The sequence below is a fragment of the Sorex fumeus genome, unplaced genomic scaffold (assembly GCF_029834395.1).
Source record: "Sorex fumeus unplaced genomic scaffold, SorFum_2.1 ptg000081l, whole genome shotgun sequence".
Taxonomy (NCBI): domain Eukaryota; kingdom Metazoa; phylum Chordata; class Mammalia; order Eulipotyphla; family Soricidae; genus Sorex; species Sorex fumeus.
Genome location: NW_026606138.1, coordinates 11,071,190 through 11,088,848, shown reverse-complemented (window position 1 = coordinate 11,088,848; position 17,659 = coordinate 11,071,190). Strand labels below are relative to the sequence as shown.

Here is a 17,659-nt window from a genome sequence, read left to right as displayed (position 1 = left end):
CAGGGGGTACTCCAACAGGATTTCCTGTGCTGGAAAGGAAGCTTGTTGGAGGCTTTTAAATTCATTCAGAAATATGTAGACCACTATGACTGTTAGGGTCTTCGTTTCGCAGTTAGGGGGAAAGCTAATCTAATCCCATCAGTTTATTACAGCCCGTTTCCAATGTATAAGAAAATTGCATTCTGTACTCATTCTAAACAGTCACAATGTTATCTTGAGTGGAAACATCTTCCTATTTCATGTATTGCCTTCTGAAAATTGCAAAATGTGCTTCTGCCACATAATGTGGACATTTTATTGGGTACTTTAGTCTGTTCCTAGGTGGGAAACTTTCTCAAATTAAAATTTAATTCGGGGGCAGAGTGATATTATAGCAGATAGGGCTCTTGCTTTGCACATGGCCAATGCAGGTTTGATTCTCAGCATCCCATTTGGTCCCCCAAGCCTCACCAATAGTGATCCCTGGTGAGACTTGGGGGACCAAAGTGAGCACACAGCCTGGAGTAAGCCCTGAGTACCATCAGCTGTAGCTTCAAAACCAAAAATAAAAAAATTTGCTGAGTTCTATTTTTTGTGTGTATGTATATATATTGGGGTTATTGGGCCACTCTTGGAAGCTTTTTTTGGCTTTGTGCTTAGGTCACTCCTGGCATTGCTCAGGGGCGTCATATGACACCAGGGATCCAGGGACTGAATCCAGAAATCTCAAATGCAAAGTTTGCTGTGCAGAGTTTTATTCTGAATATGTTGCAAGACTTTTGAGCATTTTTTTTATGCATTTACACCGCATCAATATTAAAAAACTAAAGTTGATATCAGAACCTGTCATTCCATCTAGAATCATTTGAAACAATATATAAATCAAGATTCAAAGCCAGCTGCGAACTAATGTATATTAATGTTATTTTAGTATTTAACTTTTTGATTCTTATTCAGTGTATTTCATGTTATTCTGATGTCACTCCATCTCTGTTGTCTTCACACTGCTAGAATGTGTTTAAATATTTTTTATGTGACAGGAAACCAAATAAGTATAGTTAAGGTGCTCCTTTTGGCAAAAGGAATGCTCCACAAAGCTTCTCTCACTTGGCTCTTTCTCTTCAGCTGGACCAGCTTAATTGGAAGAGTCTTGTGTACTTATTTGGTTTCTTTCCTTATTGATCACATGTCATCAGTTCAGTTTCACTGTTGTTTCTGTCAATTTATTTAGAACCTACTGTATCCATGTGATTACACTAACAAATACTACAGAATAAATGGCTCTACTTAAACTTTCTTGATAATGAAAGTTTTATCTCCAAAATAAAGGATCAGTTTAGCTACATAACAAACTATTACAAATCATTATTTTTATGTAGGGGTACTGCTATTTATTCAGCCACTGATTAGCTGATTGAATTATGCATGAACTTCACCTTACTTTTTATTTTTTTCATTTTTTATAATCTTATTTATTGAATCACCGTGAGAGCAGTTACAAAGCTTTCGGGTCCAAGTCTCGGTCATACAATGAAACATCCGTACCTTCACCAGTGCCCATTCTCCACCCCCAACAACCCCAGTATACCCCCATCCCACACCCTCCCCCTACCTGTGGGGCAGAAGATTTCCACATTACTCTCTCTCTCTCTACTTTGATTACATTCAATATTTTGACACCAGACCCACCATTATTATTTGAGATTTTACCCCAACACTCAGATCTGCTGAACAGGCAACAGTAGATAATTTGTTTTCTATTGCTGGTTAAGAATAACATATGATGTCACGTGGTTGCAGTAGTGGCTGCGTGATTTTGAAATTCCAAAATTTTAACACTTAAATCTGGAGGGATTTCTGCCAAAACCTGCTGGGTTCCGAGATTTGTTCCTGAGTCTCTTGGGTCATGGTTGTTAAGCAGCTTGATCAGGAGCCAGAAAGGCCGTTTGTGGGCGATGACTTGGGGTCTTGTTGGGGTGGGGAGGACAGGACCGGCTCCATCCCCATCTCGTGAGGCCCAAGATGTCTCGTCCCTGTGGGAAAATCACTTTTTTTTCAACAAAAATAATTTCTTTATACAAATGTTTATATCTTAGAGACTTCATGTTTTTATAAGGAAAACAAAACAAAATCATAGTTATAGAGTTCTATTCACAACAGTAAGTATGCTAATCAAACTATATAACACTGAGAAAAAAATCAGCAAATTCAAATATGTGAAGATATTCCTCTGAATTCCACGTTTCACCAAGCATCAAAGACCACCAATTGTTTAGTCCTTTTCTTACATAATTCTGTATCCACATTCTCTGCATCTGATTAGATCCCTGGATTTTATTTCATTTTCTGGGTGACATTCTCCACAGATATATATCATTGGCTGCTGCTTTGGGGGTTGAATGTCCTTCTAGGTATCCATGTTAGCTCCTTCAAACCACACTGCCACTGTGTCTGAGCTGCAGAGAGACACTAACTCTTCACTTCCCCTTCCTGATGCTGGCTCCAGGCACAGCCTACAAATCATTTTTTAAATTGATGTGTATATCTGATTTTATGAATCTATTTTTTTTAATTTGGTAAGACTCCAAGTTATATATGTAGTATGTTCTTATAGAATAAATTTGAACTATCTTTGTTCAAGTGTGTCAGACTTGCAGAGTAGCTTATTAATAAATGTGAGGCACTGAATTCAGTGTTAAAGAAATAATAATTTTAAAGGTCTTTTTAAACAATCAGTAAACTCTTAGGAAGAGTTTTTAATTTGTTTTATTTTGGGTGTTGAGAAATACCTAAAATAAAGGGTATTTTATTTTCAAGAGAAAAAAAGGTTAAGAAAAAAAGATAGGTAATACGTGGTGATTGAAAGTGTTATGCCAAGGGCCAGAGTGATAGTACTATGGGTAGGGTGCTTCTTTCTTGTGTCTGACCTGGATTTAATCCCTGGCACCACATATGGTCCCCTGAGCCTGCCATCAGTGATTCTTTTTTAATTTTATTTCATTTTTATAAAGTTGTTAACAATAATTGTCTACATTTAATATTTGAACACCAATCTCACCACCATCACACCTTTCCACTACCATATTTCAAATGTTTCCATCCCAGACCCCAAACCTTGCCCACAAAGCAGAACCAAAGCAACTTATTTTGTATTGCTGATTATGAATAATCTGCGAAAAATGATCCAAAAGAGTTTTCTTAGAGGAAATTTTATGAAGATTGTTGTATCTCACCCCGGAGCCATTAAACCCTTCTATAAAAGATTAGTAATATGTTGTTAAAGGTTGAGCCTTGTGTGCTTTTATATATATATGTATATACATATATATACATATATACACGTGTATATACACACACATATATGTCTATATGTATATATATGTGTGTGTGTATATATATATGTATAAATACATTTCCCCCTAAGATTGGTTGCTTTCTACTTTAAACCCCATCAAATGTGGTGCACTATTCTTGGTGTATTGGTGGTGTGAAGTATGAGATGTCCAGGAATAGGTTCATTCATGGGTGAGGCCCGTCCAAATGTGTGGTGAGTGGCCATGAGCTTGGTGGTGGTTGAGGTCTGGGTATTTTCCCCTGCAGGGGTTGGGTCCCTTGAGGCAAGGAGGGGTCTCATCTGCCTCCCTCCCGGGCACCCCAAATGAAACAGCCTGGCACAGGGTCTGAAGGCATCTTTGTGGGGTATTGTTCTGTGCTTTCTTCCGAGAGATTTATTCATCAGTGATTCTTGAGCACAGAGCCAGAAGTAAGCCCCAATTATCACCAGGTGTGACTCAAAAACAAACAGAAAGAAAATAAGAAAGCATTTTGTTAGAAATACCAAAAGACTTCCAACCTTTCTCCATGCATCAGTCTCCCTCTTCCTTACATGGTAAATGAGTGATGCTGATGCCCACAGTTCTGCTCCTGTACGTCATACGTCCATTTGCTTTTATATTCTAATTAAGAATACATTAAATAATGTATTGTTTCAAATTCTACACTGTCAGGCTTAAATCATGCATATGAAGAGGAGCTTTAAGAACCATCGGGATAAGTAGTAGAAGTGACTGTACGCGTCTGCTTGACCCTATTTTCGCCCTTTACTTCCTTTTTCTTTTTCTTTTCTTTTCTTTTTCTTAAATTAAATCACCATGAGATAAGGTTACAAAACTTTCATGTTTGTGTTTCAGTCATACAGTGATCAAACACCCATCCTTCCACCAGTGCACATTTTCCACCGCCAATGTCCCCAGTATCCCCCCTCCCTGCTCTCCATCCCAACCCTCTCCCTGCCACGATGGCAGACCATTTCCCCCAGACTCTCTCTCTACTTTTGTAGTCCTTTACTTTCAACCACAGTTGTACACCTCTGTTTCTAGATACCATCTGGGCTGCTGGTTAGGTCTGTTGCTGTGTGGCCATTATTCAATCATTTACTTATTTGCTATCTTTCTTTCTTTCTTTCTTTCTTTCTTTCTTTCTTTCTTTCTTTCTTTCTTTCTTTCTTTCTTTCTTTCTCTTTCCTTTTCTTTCTTTCCCCTTCCTTCCTTCCTTCCTTCCTTCCTTCCTTCCTTCCTTCCTTCCTTCCTTCCTTCCTCTCTTTCCTCTCTTTCTTTTCTTTCGCTGGGGTCAGACTTTTAGGTTTCAGACTATGAGGTATATGCTCTATCAGTGAGCTATTTCCCCAGCCGTTTCTGTGAGACATTTTCAGAACAACTGTATATCAATCAATGTCCTAGTTGCTTTGAATTCATATGAATACACATGAGATCCTTGTCCTGGAGAAATTGCATAGCCTTTCTTCACAAGCACTCTCCTGATACACTTTGATTTTACTTTTTAGTACGGACCGATCACTAAACAGGTGATTCTAATAGTGGATTTATTCTTGGAAGCAAAAGTGCTGTTGAGTTTTGATTTTCCACTACATATACTCTTTCTGATGTCTTTCTATTTTTTCATCATGGCACGTACTGAGTCATCTCTGCCATCCTACGTCCTGACCACCTGTGGCCTTGTCTGTGGCACCATCTTTCACCCACCAGCTATGTGAATAGTACTTGTGTTTTTTGAGGCTGATCACAATGTTACTTTGTCCATGTGCAGTATCATTTCTTTCTGGCTGCTCCTGCCTATACCGAATACTCCCTAATCGTGCACTATCAGGTTGGCAACATGCAGCTCAGCACTTAGTCACCATGGTTTGGAACAGAGGGTTTTGGACACACCTCTGCAACTTGATTGTTTGAACTTTTCTGGGAGTTGTTCTTAACCACAGCTGTGCCCCAACTACTTTAGGGAGGCTGGAAGCTTGACCTAAGCATCTGAGGGGTGGAGATGAAAGAGCCTGAGATTAAACATTAACTGGATTATCATCGCGAATATAACCCAGAAATATGTATGTAAGTGAATGCTAAGGTAAAACTGTAAATTAGGACTATTTTAATGGTAACACTTGTCACAATGCTGTGAGCTTCCGGAACATTATTTCCACAAAAATTTAAATTGTGATACCCCAGGGTGTAGCTCACCAGTAAAGCTCTTGCTTACTGGTGTGAAGCCTGGTTTTGAGTCCTAGCACCAAAATTCCCCTCTGCCCCCCACACACAGCTGTCCCCCTAAGACCTATATCAAAATATAGATTGAGGAACCTGTAGATGATTCAGTGATGTAAGCATCAGCCCTACAAGCAGGAGGCCACAAGTCTGGTCCCAGGGCCCTCACGTGCCCCAGTGGCTCTGCTCTTTGGATCTCCTGGTGCCAAAACAGAGTGTGTGATCTCTAGTGTGTGAGCCCGTGGCCAAGTGAGTATCACAACCAAGTGTATGGGCCCACAACCTAGCATAGCAGTGACCCATAGTTTGGAATTTTTCTTGTTATTAAATTTAAATTGGGGATTGGTGACTCTGTGGGTTGAGCTTGCCAAGTTACCATTATTATTTTTTCTTACATGGTTTGAAGAATCAGGAAATCTTACAAAAATTCAGATCTCTAGTTTTTCTGACATAACCTCCACCCCACTGAACTCTAGGGGAAGTGAAATAAATGAACTCATTTTTAGAGAGTCATGAAAAAGTCAGATAAAACCAGCAGCGAATGTGTATTGAGTGTTTGCTTTGTGCTAGGCCCTTTTCCAAGAACAGAATGAACCTCACCGTATCTCTAGCAAGATACTATTATTATCTAATTGTACAGAGGGAGATGCTGAAGCACAAAGTAACCTAATGGGCTGATTACAGATGTGCGGACTTACTAAGCTTACCGCTTCTTAGAGGGAAAAAAATGTCTTGCTCAAAGATCTTCCTTAAGAATGATCAACTAGAGAAGGGTGGAGACATAGTGCAATGGGTAGGGTAGCCTTACACACTGTTGACCTGGATCGATCCCCAGCATCCCATATGGTCCCTTTAGCACCACCAGGATCAAATATATCTCCCTTGTCTCTCTTTACCTGCTTGCTTTTTCCACTCTGAAGTCAGTGTTGTCTCTTGAATGTGTGCCTCTCTCCTTCTTTCCCCTCACATCTTTCTAAGCAAGGTTTGTTCAATAAAAACTATCTTGCTTCACAACAATGATAACAATAACAAAAACAAGATTGACTTTGGTGTGTGGAAGTGGAAACAGCAGCCCCTATTTTTCTACTTCCCCAAAAGGATCCATCTTGGTTCTAAATATTGACACAAATGACAACTGCAGGAAGAGGCCTGCAGAGGTATACTGCTTAAAAATAATTTGCACGTTTATTATTATTTTCTTAACTACTTTGTCACATTTCTTAGGGGTCATGGCAGCCTCATTCTTCCTAAGCCTCATTCTTCCTATTTAGTCTTTGTCTTGGGATTCTGTGTGTACTCCTCATTGGGTCACTGTCATACTGCATTATTTTAGTCATGGCTTCCCAATTAGGTTATTAACAATTTGTTTCAGGTTCTTGGGCCACACCTGGTAGTGTTGGGGGACACTCCTAGCTCTTTGCCCAGGGCCTGATGCCAGCCGGGCTCAGAGGAGCGTGTGTGCCAGGAATTTTTTTTTTAAATGTAGGAGTATGGCTATTTATTCAGTCACTGATTAGCTGATTGAATTGGGCATGAACTCCACCTTACTGTTTTTTTTTTCATTTTTTATAATTTTATTTATTGAATCACCGTGAGAGCAGTTACAAAGCTTTTGGGTTTAAGTCTCTTTCATACAATGAAACACCCGTACCTTCACCAGTGCCCATTCTCCACCCCCAACAACCCCAGTATACTCCTATCCCACACCCTCCCCCTACCTGTGGGGTAGATGATTTCCACATTACTCTCTCTCTCTACTTTGATTACATTCAATATTTTGACACCAGACCCACCATTATTATTTGAGATTTTACCCCAACACTCAGATCTGCTGAAAAGGCAACAGTAGTAATTTGTTTTATATTGCTGGTTAAAAATAACATATGATGTCGTGTGGCTGCAGTAGTGGCTGCGTGATTTTGAAATTCCAAAATTTTAACAATTAAATCTGGAGGGATTTCTGTCAAAACCTGCTGGGTTCCGAGATTTGTTCCTGAGTCTCTTGGATCATGGCTGTTAAGCAGCTTGATCAGGAGCCAGAAAGGCCATTTGTGGGCGGCAACTTGGTGTCTCGTTGGGATAGGGAGGAAAGGGCCAGCTCCAACCCCATCCCGTGAGGCCCTGAGTGTCTTGTCACTGCAGGCCCAAACCTGACTGTTCAATGGCTTCTAGTGGATGGTGGCCACTGAGCCACCAAGAGGGAGCAGGTGGAGGGACAGCACCCTTTCCACCCTGGGGTGGGCCAGCGACAGTAACGTACTGCAGGGTCTGGACGCATTTCTACCAAAAGTCGCTGGGTTTCAAGATTTGTTTCTGAGTCTCTGGGATCATGGTCGTTAAGCAGCTTGATCAGGAGCCAGAGAGGCCGGTCGTGGACGGTGAATCAGGGTTGCGTTGGAACAGGGAGGAAAGGGCCGGCTCCACCCCCATCCTGTGAGACCCCGTGAATCTCATCACTGCGGGCCCAAACCTGACTGTCCAGTGGCCTCTTGAGGTTGGTGGCCACTGAGCCACCAGGGAGGATAGGCCAAGGCACGAAACCTATTCCCACCTGGGGTGGCCCAGTGCCTGCAACCCACTGCAGGGACTGGATGCATTTCTGTCAAAAGCCGCTGGATTTTGAGATTTGTTTTTGAGTCTCTGGGATCATGGCCATTAAGCAGTTCAATCAGGTACCAGAAAAGCCATGCCACTATATAGCTGAGCCAGAGGTGGTTTGTGGGTGTGTTTCCCACATACCTAACTTTTGGCCGTTTACTTTCTTGGTAAACTTTGCCCCAAGTTTTTGGGGTCTGATATGCCAGGAATTGAATCAGGGTTCACGGCATGTGAGGCAAGCCCCTGAACTCCTATACTAAATTTTCAGCCCAGGCTATAAAAAATTAAAGGCAGTATAGCCTTTTTTTCCTCATGTACATATAGTATATGCACGTAAACAACATTTAGGATAGTTTTTAAAATAGGGTTTAAATAAGTATGTGTCAGAGTGATATGAAAATGAATCTATTTGTGTACATGTGCACACGCATGACATTTTTCTGTCTATATAATGTGTACCTGAAAACTTTTATTCTATAATTTTTTAAATTATGTGCAAAAATAGAGAAAAGCATAAGCCCCATTCATCTGTACTCAACTTCATCAACTATGTTTTGAATTATGAAATACACATAAATGAATACAGTTAAGAGGATTACAGCAAATAATTAAACACCGTTTTGTAATCACCTAGCTTAAGAAATAATCATTATTGCTGTTCTGGAGCCCCTGGAATGCATTTTTTCCCTTGTATCACTGTCTCCTTTAGTGATAAAATCCCCCAAGGATTAGCCTCAGTCTTCTAGAGACCTCCCCGTGTCCCCTTGCATTTACGTATGCATGTGAGTAAGCTCTGACTACATGCTGTGGCTTCTGGGCTGTGTTCTTAACAGGAATGTGCTCTCCCCCACTCCCTCCTCTCTGCATTGGTTGGAATGTGGACTTGATGGTAGGAACTGTGGCAGGGGCTTAGAGTTCAGGAAACAGATGCCATATGTTGAGGAGAGCAAAAAGAAGGGACGAAGGAAGCCCTGAGCACCACTGAGTATGATCCCCAAAAACAAAAAATGGGGAAAAAATGATCTCGTTTTTGACAGAGTAGTGCAGTCACATGTTCAGAATCCAAAAGCAGTGAAAACGTGGGATGAAAAGTCTCTTTCATGTTCTCTACCTGCTGCTCTCCCTTCTAAGTAAACAGTTCCACTAATTTCCTTTGCAGTGTTAACTTTGAGCAAGGAAGCTGTTACTTTATTTTTTTATTTATACCAACAACATGGGTGTATTCAGGAACAATTAAGAAAGGTAGTTTGAAAAAAGCAGTGCTAGATGAGACGCAGATCCACTTCTCTGGAACCAGAGTTTGTAACCCCTATAGTTACATTTCAGCAGGATGATGACCCAAAAGGGACTGGGGCCATAGCAGCCCGAGCCATGCACCCAGGGTCTGCCCTGCCACCCAGATTAGCAGACCTTTCTGCTGTATCTCAGCAGTGCTTCTGTTTACAGGGAGGGGCCTGACTCATCAAAATGGTGTGTGCAGTATATTGTGTTTAAAAAGTTAGGCCCAGTCAGACCCAAGGAGGAATCATAGCCTGAAGCCATAGAATATAAAACTAAGAAAAGGGACAGATTCATCTGTCAAAAGAAGAAACTTCCACCTACAGGAAAAAGGACAAAACAGGTTGGAAAACAACCAACTGGGAAAACTTGTTTTACAACTTACCATAATCAGAGACTTCAGACTGTAACCTGGAAGAGAGAATTTTACTAGAACAGGGAAGGGAGCATTGGCAGATGATGAGAGTTAGCACTGTCCTCCCGTTGTTCATCGATTTGCTGGAGCGGGCCCAGTAACGTCTCCGTTGTGAGACCTGTTGTTACTGTGTTTGGCATATCGAATACGTCACGGGGAGCTTGCCAGGCTTTGCTGAGGGGGCGAGATCCTCTCGGTACCTTGCAGGGCTCTCCGAGAGGGGCGGAGGAATCAAACTCAGGTCGGCCAAGTTGGCCGCGTGCAAGACAAATGCCCTACCGCTGTGCTATCACTCCAGCCAGCCCATGATGAGAGTTACAAAGGGAAAAAGAATTGTGAAAAAGTAGTCGAATTCAGGTTGCCTTTTAGAAAAGCATGCTATTTTATTCTGGTTATTTTAATAGAGCCACGCCCAGCACTGCTAGGGGAAGGAGGAGGGAAGGCAGAAGTTGGGGTGGGGGGGTGGCAAACTCAGGACCCCACACACGCTAGGGATTGCTCTACCACTTGGGCTGTTTCCCCAGCCCTAAAAGTCATTTTTTGGTTTTTGGGTCCCACTGGATGTGCTTGGGGACTGTCCCTGGAGCCCTGCTCAGGCGTGGCCCCTGGTGGAGCTCCAGGGACCCTGTGTGGTGCTGGATGTTTGAACCCAGGTTGCATCAGACGTCAAGTGCCTCATCTCCTGTACTATCCCCCAAACATGTGTTTTTGGTTTTTAAAATAATGTGATATGAGGACAGTGAAACAGCAACAAAAGGCATGGGGCTTAATAGAAAGCACTCTAGAGAAATTGCCATCAGAACATGTGTGAGAAATTTTTGATTTTTTCCCCTGGTTATTATACACATAAATGAGTAGAAACTATTTTGATCCCCAGAAAATTTTGCCAAGACCCTTACCTAGGCGAGTTTTCCTAAGTAACCCTATAATGATTTTTCTTTCAGAACTCCTTGAATTCTCTAGGAATTTAACATAACACACATACACACACACACACACACACACACACACACACACACAGTGGAATCTTAAAATGGCTTTTTTGTTTGTTTGTTTGTTTCTTCTTTTGGGTTAGACCAGGCCATGCTCAGGGATTACTCCTGGCTCTTCACTCAGAAATCACTCCTTTTGGTGCTTGGGCACTATATGGATGCTGAGGATTGAACCCAGGTTGGTCTTGAGCAAGACAAATGCCCTCCCTGCTCTTCTGTTACTCTGGACCCAAAATGGCATATTTTGAATTGTATATTGATGACCTCCTAAGAGATTGTTGTGTCAAGTTTCCTTTTTTAAAAATAATTCTTTTTTTTTTTCTGGTATAACGTATGCACCCTAACATCCATTCATTGTAAATACACATTTTGGTAATTTTAATATATTTTATAGAACTGTATGTTCCTTCCTGTAACCTAGGTTGAGACATTTCCTTTACTCCTCAGGGTTGTGCCTTGGTTTTTTTGGTGCAGTGTCTCACTATCTCAACCCCAGGCAGAGATAAGCACTACTAGTGTGCTGTGTGACTCCATCAATTTTCCCTTTGTAGACATGCCATATAAACGAAGGCAAGCAACAGGTTGTGTGTTTGGCATCTGACTCTTTTTCTTTTTGCATATTTTTGTTTTTTATTTTCATTTTTTTGGTGCTGGGGATCAAACCCAAGTCCTCTATATTTGAGGAAGTTCTTGCCCTGAGCTCCACCCCTGCCCTGTACACTTTTTTTTGTGGGGGGTTGTTTTTTGTTTCCTTGCTTTTATTTGGGGCCATACCTGCCAATGTTCATAGCTGTTCTTGGTTCCATGCTCTGGGTGGATTCTTGGTGATGCTCCAGAACCACACTGAGCCTGGAGCTGGCCTTCTACTGCACAGTGTGCCTTCAGCCTAGGTTGACTTCTCAGGGCCAGCTCTTGACTGACTCTCCTAATACGCCCTTCCTCAGATGAGTAGCTTTAGCCTTATGTGGTCAAACCGCCTTGTGTTTGCTGACAACAGGATATGTGAAAGAGCCCTGAAACATGGTTAACAGTTTGTATATTGTGGCCTGAGAGATAGGACAGGGCTAAGAAGCTTGCATGTAACTGACCTTGGTTTAGAATCCTGACACCGGATATGGTTCAGATATGGTTCTCTGAGTACTGCAGGAGTGATTCCTGAGCACTGAACCAGAGTTAAGCCTTCAACACTGCTGGGTGTGACTCCCCAAATTTAAAATTATGATCATCATCATCATTTACATGTCAGTGTGAGCTCTGCTTCAACATGTCTCAAGAGATAGGTCAAGTTTGGGAACAGGCAAGATTCTGGGTACAGAGAAACCTCACAGACTGCCTCCACCAAACTTCATGTCCACTCCAGTTACACTCATCATCCTCATCCTCTCCCCACTGCAACATGTCCACATTGATTTCATCCTCACTGCACCCTTAAGAGAGGTGGCGAGACTGGACCCACATTTAAGGTCTTTGGGAAAGTCTACGTGAGAATTTCCCTGCAGAAATCAATCATTTCCTCTTTACTGGGAGACCACAGCACAAGCCAATCAGTTTCCTCTAAAGTGTTCATGGTTATTTGTTCCAAGACCGTGAAGACTCTTCCTGATCTTAAGATACTAGAAATGGGCGTAACAACAGCAAAATCACAGACTAGTTGTGAGGAACAAATTCAGTGGCACACATGGCAGAACTCTTAAGCTGTTTTCAAGAGCTCATTACCCCCATCTCACAAGTAGACCATCTTGGCCTGACTATAGGAGGACAAACAAGGAGAGCAAATGTCTATTGGAAATGAAATAAAGCAGAGAATGTTGGTAGGAGGAAATCTGTCCCAGACATGACGTTTCAAAGAACACATCCTTCCTGGTGAGGGAGGAAAGTCTCGCACTCAGACTTTTTCTATGTGTCCTTCCACTAAAAGCTGTAAAGTAAGTAACCCAAACAAAATACAGTTTGGTTCTGAAGGACAACCAGTAAGCATGTAAACAGACACTTACTTCTCCACGAACTCCATGATCTTCCTGGTCAGGCAGAGATAGGGTCCAGGGCAACAGTCAGGGCTGCAATGAAGGGTTGACTGACCCACCGGGGGCAGATGTTGGTACATGAGAAGGTAGGAAAATATACACTGGGAAACACCATCGGTAGGAAGAGGTAGAGAAGATGTGAAAGTAAGAGCATCTTCTCATGGTAGATGTTCAGGAAAGGTTTCTTTGGAGAGGAACTCATTCCTGAATTGCACCATGGAACATTTCTCCACTTCACTTCCCATAGATTTCACCAACTTGACTCTGATCTTACGTCGAATCTCAGCCATGAAGAATTCCAAAAGAAAGAAGAGGGCCATGAGTAAAAGAAAGTATCAAATTAAATTCCTGTAACAGGAACATTAAAAATGTTTCAGAGCACTCAGTTGAACAGGTATAAGTTATATTTCCAGGATACTTAAAGTCTTGATGAATGGAGCTCCAGGATGCTTGGACCACGTGCTTTACAGTCCCATACACAGCAAAGAAGCTGAACCACAGATGTTGACTAGTATGTTGCCAACTGCAGAGTTAAACCCTGGCATCAGAGCAGCCATGCCATCACCTTTGATTGACAGACCCTGCATCAGAATGTGAGAGCAGGTACCACACAGTGGAAGCACACCTGAAAGAGTGCTGAGCATTAGGTCTACCATCAGTTCTAGGTTACATATATTTAGGGCAGAAAAGGGGAACCAGGGACCCATTCTCATCTCATTAAGTCCACCATCAGCAATAGGCTTTACATCTTTAGGTTAGCTGTGGGTCCCCCATTCTCATCTGCAAACTCTCAGAAAATGAAGTTAATTAGGACTGCAGAGAGAGTACAGTGAGTAAGTGCTTGCCTTGCGTGAAGTGACATGGTTTCAATTTGGGTACCCCATATAGTCCTAGAGCTCCATCTGCCAGGAGGGATCTTTGAGTGCAGAGCCAGGAGTGCAAGCCTTGAGCATTGCTGGGATTGGTCTAGAAACCAAAATAAAATAGAGAAGAAGGAAGGAAGAAGAAGGAAGGGATGGAGGAAGGAAGGAAGGAAGGAAGGAAGGAAGGAAGGAAGGAAGTAATTGCTTCTGTCCTGACCTAGAGCTCTTTTCTTTCTTCAGCAGCTTTCCAGTGAGATCTAGTCACACACACACACACACACACACACACACACACACACACACACACACCTGTTGTGAACAGCGACTGCAGTCCCTTCTCCTGGAGTCGGATAGTTTGTCAGAGATGAAGTCTCTGCTCTAAAATGTGCCTTAGTTCTCTCTCTCCTTTTGGGTGTTGTGGTTTGCAAAAGAGGCAAGGGTGGGACGGGGGTATGGGAGGGATACTGGGATCCGTGGTGGTGGAAAATGGGCACTGGTGGAGGGATGGGTACTGGATCATTGTATAACTGAAACCCAAGCACAAAAATGTGTAAGTCTACAACTGTACCTCATGGTGTTTCACTAATAAAAATTTAAAAATTTTAGAAAAAGATAAAATGCACCTTAGGGGCTGGAGCAATAGCACAGCAGGTAGGGCATTTGCCTTGCACGCCACTGACTTGGGTTCGATTCCCAGCATCCCATATGGTCCCCTGAGCACCGCCAGGGGTAATTTCTGAGCGCAGAGCGAGGAGTAACCCCTGTCCATTGCCGGGTGTGACCCAAAAAAGCAAAAACAAAACAAAACAAAACCCTGTGCCTTACCAGCTGCCACTTCTTAGACTCTCTCACCTAGCTGCCCATTGGTCAGGCCACCTGCCTCTCTTCACACTCTCTACTAATTGTCTCTTAGAAAGCAAGTGGAAAACATAATCTTTAGACCATCTCTCCTCTAGATAAAAGGCTAGGGTTTGTGGGTCTGGAAGTTATGCTGCGTCAGAGTCCTGGTATTCCCAAGAGGATCTATCCTTTTCCTTCTGTATGTTTCTGATTCAGAATCCTTGATGTCCGAACCTGGAACAATCGGTGGATTCCTCCAAGAATGTCTTACTGATATTTCCCACTCTTTGCAAGCCTTTAACCCTGCTCTCCTACACGCTCATCTCAGTTAAACCAAGAAGTAAAACATGTGAAGAGCATCCAGGAAACTCCTTGATTCCACCGCTGGACCTTCCAGGGCCTTGGCCGTTCCTCTCCTCTACAGTCTCTCTTCTCCTGAGCATTTGGTTGTCCCTCACTTGCTTCAAAGCACTGTTTCTGCTCTTCGCCAGAGCAAGCTCCGTGAATGACTTGGGTATCTCCATATGCTACTTCCACTTCCTTTTCTTTGATCTATTTCATCCCCTCCATGTGGTAAGGTCAGAATTTCTAACTCTATGGAAGTATGTGACTTCTTTAAAAAAAAAAAAATCAAGCAATGAGAATGAGTAATTCATGTTTCTTTTCACCTTGTCTGAAATCCCAGAGCCACATGATCAACTATCTTCATTTTATTAGAGTAGGTTTATGCTTATATTATCCTTTTCTAATTAAATGTCAATTTTCCTACCGTAGGCCATATTGTCAGCTACCATATACTCTGTGAAACTCAAATGTTTATAAATAGAAAAGAAACAACTGCCTTGGGCTGGGGAGGCAGCCCAGAGGGGTAAGGCACCTACTTTGTGTGCTAAAGCCCCAGGTTCTATCCTCAGCACAGCTACTTCCTCAGGCACCATGCTGGGAATGACCCGCAAGCACTGCTGGGGGTGTCCCCCCTACCAAGAAAGTAAAAATAACAGCCAGTCAATGTGTGTGGACATCGAAAGGCCGTTTCCAAGCAATGATCATATAATGCTGGTGAAAAATATGAAGTCCTAGTCTGCAGGCCTTTAATCCCCTGTGCTTGGCATAAAGTGATTGTTAACTGTGCGTGAATAGTAGCTTAACAAAGGCAAAACTGCTAGGTTCTGTACTTGATAAATATTTTAACCCTCTGCCTTCATCTCATAAGTGACCCCACTGAGTCCCACAGCCAAATATGTGAACAGCCCAACTGCACACATGAGTGTGTCCTTTGTTGATTACAGCAGTATCAACAGAGGGAAGAGAATTGGGATGTACCAAGGGTAGTGGACAAACTTAAAGAAATAATGAGAAAAAAAATAGATGAAGGTTTGAAATGGCGACTCTAAGCCCAGGTGAAGGGATTTACCAGAGCTCTGTCAAGAGTTAAGATTAAGCGTTGAGAGATTAAGATTGGCTGTGAGAGAAATTTCTCAAAACTTCATGAAACCAGCCAACAAAGTCAGAAAACAGGGCAAGGCCACATTGTTTGGTTTTGCTCTTCTAGTTGACATCACCCGGGGAGTCTTAGAGAGTGGATTGAGCCTGGAGGTCCAAGGTTTTGCTGACACATCACAGGGTCAGCCTCCCAGGCTGGCCTCTCCCACTGCCTGGACTTCCTCTTCACTCTGTTTGACCTGCAGCCTCTTTTCTGCAGCTGGTTACCCTTGAGGGCACAAAGCAGAAGATACACTGTGCCCCGGAGGCCAGCTCAGCCTCCAGAGAGTTTGCAGATAGCATGCAAAATGGGAGGTATTAGTGTGGTCTGTGGGGTAGTCTGCCGCAGTGTGAACCAATGCCATTTTATCAAGTGGACTTGATAAAACTCTGCAGTTTTCTCCTTTTTTTTTTTTTGCTTTTTGGGTCATACCCGGCGATGTACAGGGGCTGCTCCTGGCTCAGGTTCATGCACTCAGGAATCACTCCTGGCTGTGCTCGGGGTACCATATGGGATGCTGGGGATCGAACCCAGGTCGGCCACGTGCAAGGCAAACGCCCTCCCCTTTCTTAAAACCATCTTTCATGCACACAGTTAACAACCACTTATGCCAGGCATAGAGGATTTGGCATTAAAGGCCTGCGGACTCGGACTTCATATTTCAGCATCATTTCATCCCCAAAGCTGCAAAGAATCGTTGAAGGTAGTCTGGCTTAGCAAGCGGCCCCAGGATAGGTTCTGATCAGTGCTACGTGGGACCCTAAGCATTCATTTGAGTCATTTCAACTGAAGTGAGCTCAGAATTGGGCAGGGTTACATGGGTCATGACCAGGGGCAAAGAGCCTGGCTAATTGGTGCCCTTCCCAAAAGACTGCCAGCCTGACTCACCTACCATGGGCTCATGGGTCTCTGTTTGTTTGGGGGCTGCACCCGCTATACTTAGGGGCTGTTCTTGGCTCCAAACTCCAGGTTCAATCATGGTGGTGCCCCGGGGACCCCGCCTGGGACCAGGCCTGTGCCTGGCCACCTGTCATACTTGTCTTCCATTTTTCCTTTGTTGAGCAGTATTTCATTGTATGGAATTCATTGTCTCTGACATTCTGCTTATCCGTTTACCCATTCTTGGGTGTTGGCTTGTTTTCGGTCACATTTACTTTTGTGTTTAAAACACATTCCTTTTGTGTTTCAGCCAAATTGGTATCAGTATCCATTTTGAGTATCATTATGAGTTGAAATTATGGAAAGATTTTTCTCAGTGTGAAGTTCTTAAACTAATTTTCTAGGGCTTCTTAGTATTAACAGTGGGTGGTCCATCCATTACTTATATTTGAAAAGCACTTTTAGGTTTAAGATTTGTCCGTGGAATCTAGTGGTTCAACTTGGTCCCAGTTTGAAAGTACTCTGTGTAGCAGTGTTGATACTATAGGGTTTGCTTAAGTGCATAGTGAAGAGCAAGAGTGTGTCACTTAAAAAATAAATCTCTTCTGGTTTGTGCCTTGTAAAGTTAGAACAAGTTGCCATAACCTGTTCATATCATTAGGTGAACTCCTAAAGGAATATTTATTCTGTATATGAAGTTCTTCAAGGAAAATTAATTTTTGCCTTATACTTAGTTGCGGTGGATCTCAATGC

At 42.6% G+C, this 17,659-nt stretch overlaps 1 protein-coding gene and 1 pseudogene across 3 annotated transcripts in view; one reads left to right on the top strand and one right to left on the bottom strand.

Annotated features, from left to right (window-relative positions):
• Positions 1–17,659, top strand: part of SRGAP1 (SLIT-ROBO Rho GTPase activating protein 1) — a 330,458-nt gene that overhangs the window by 57,712 nt on the left and 255,087 nt on the right. The window lies entirely within an intron of this gene.
• Positions 2,034–2,398, bottom strand: LOC130038967 (DNA-directed RNA polymerases I, II, and III subunit RPABC4-like; annotated as a pseudogene).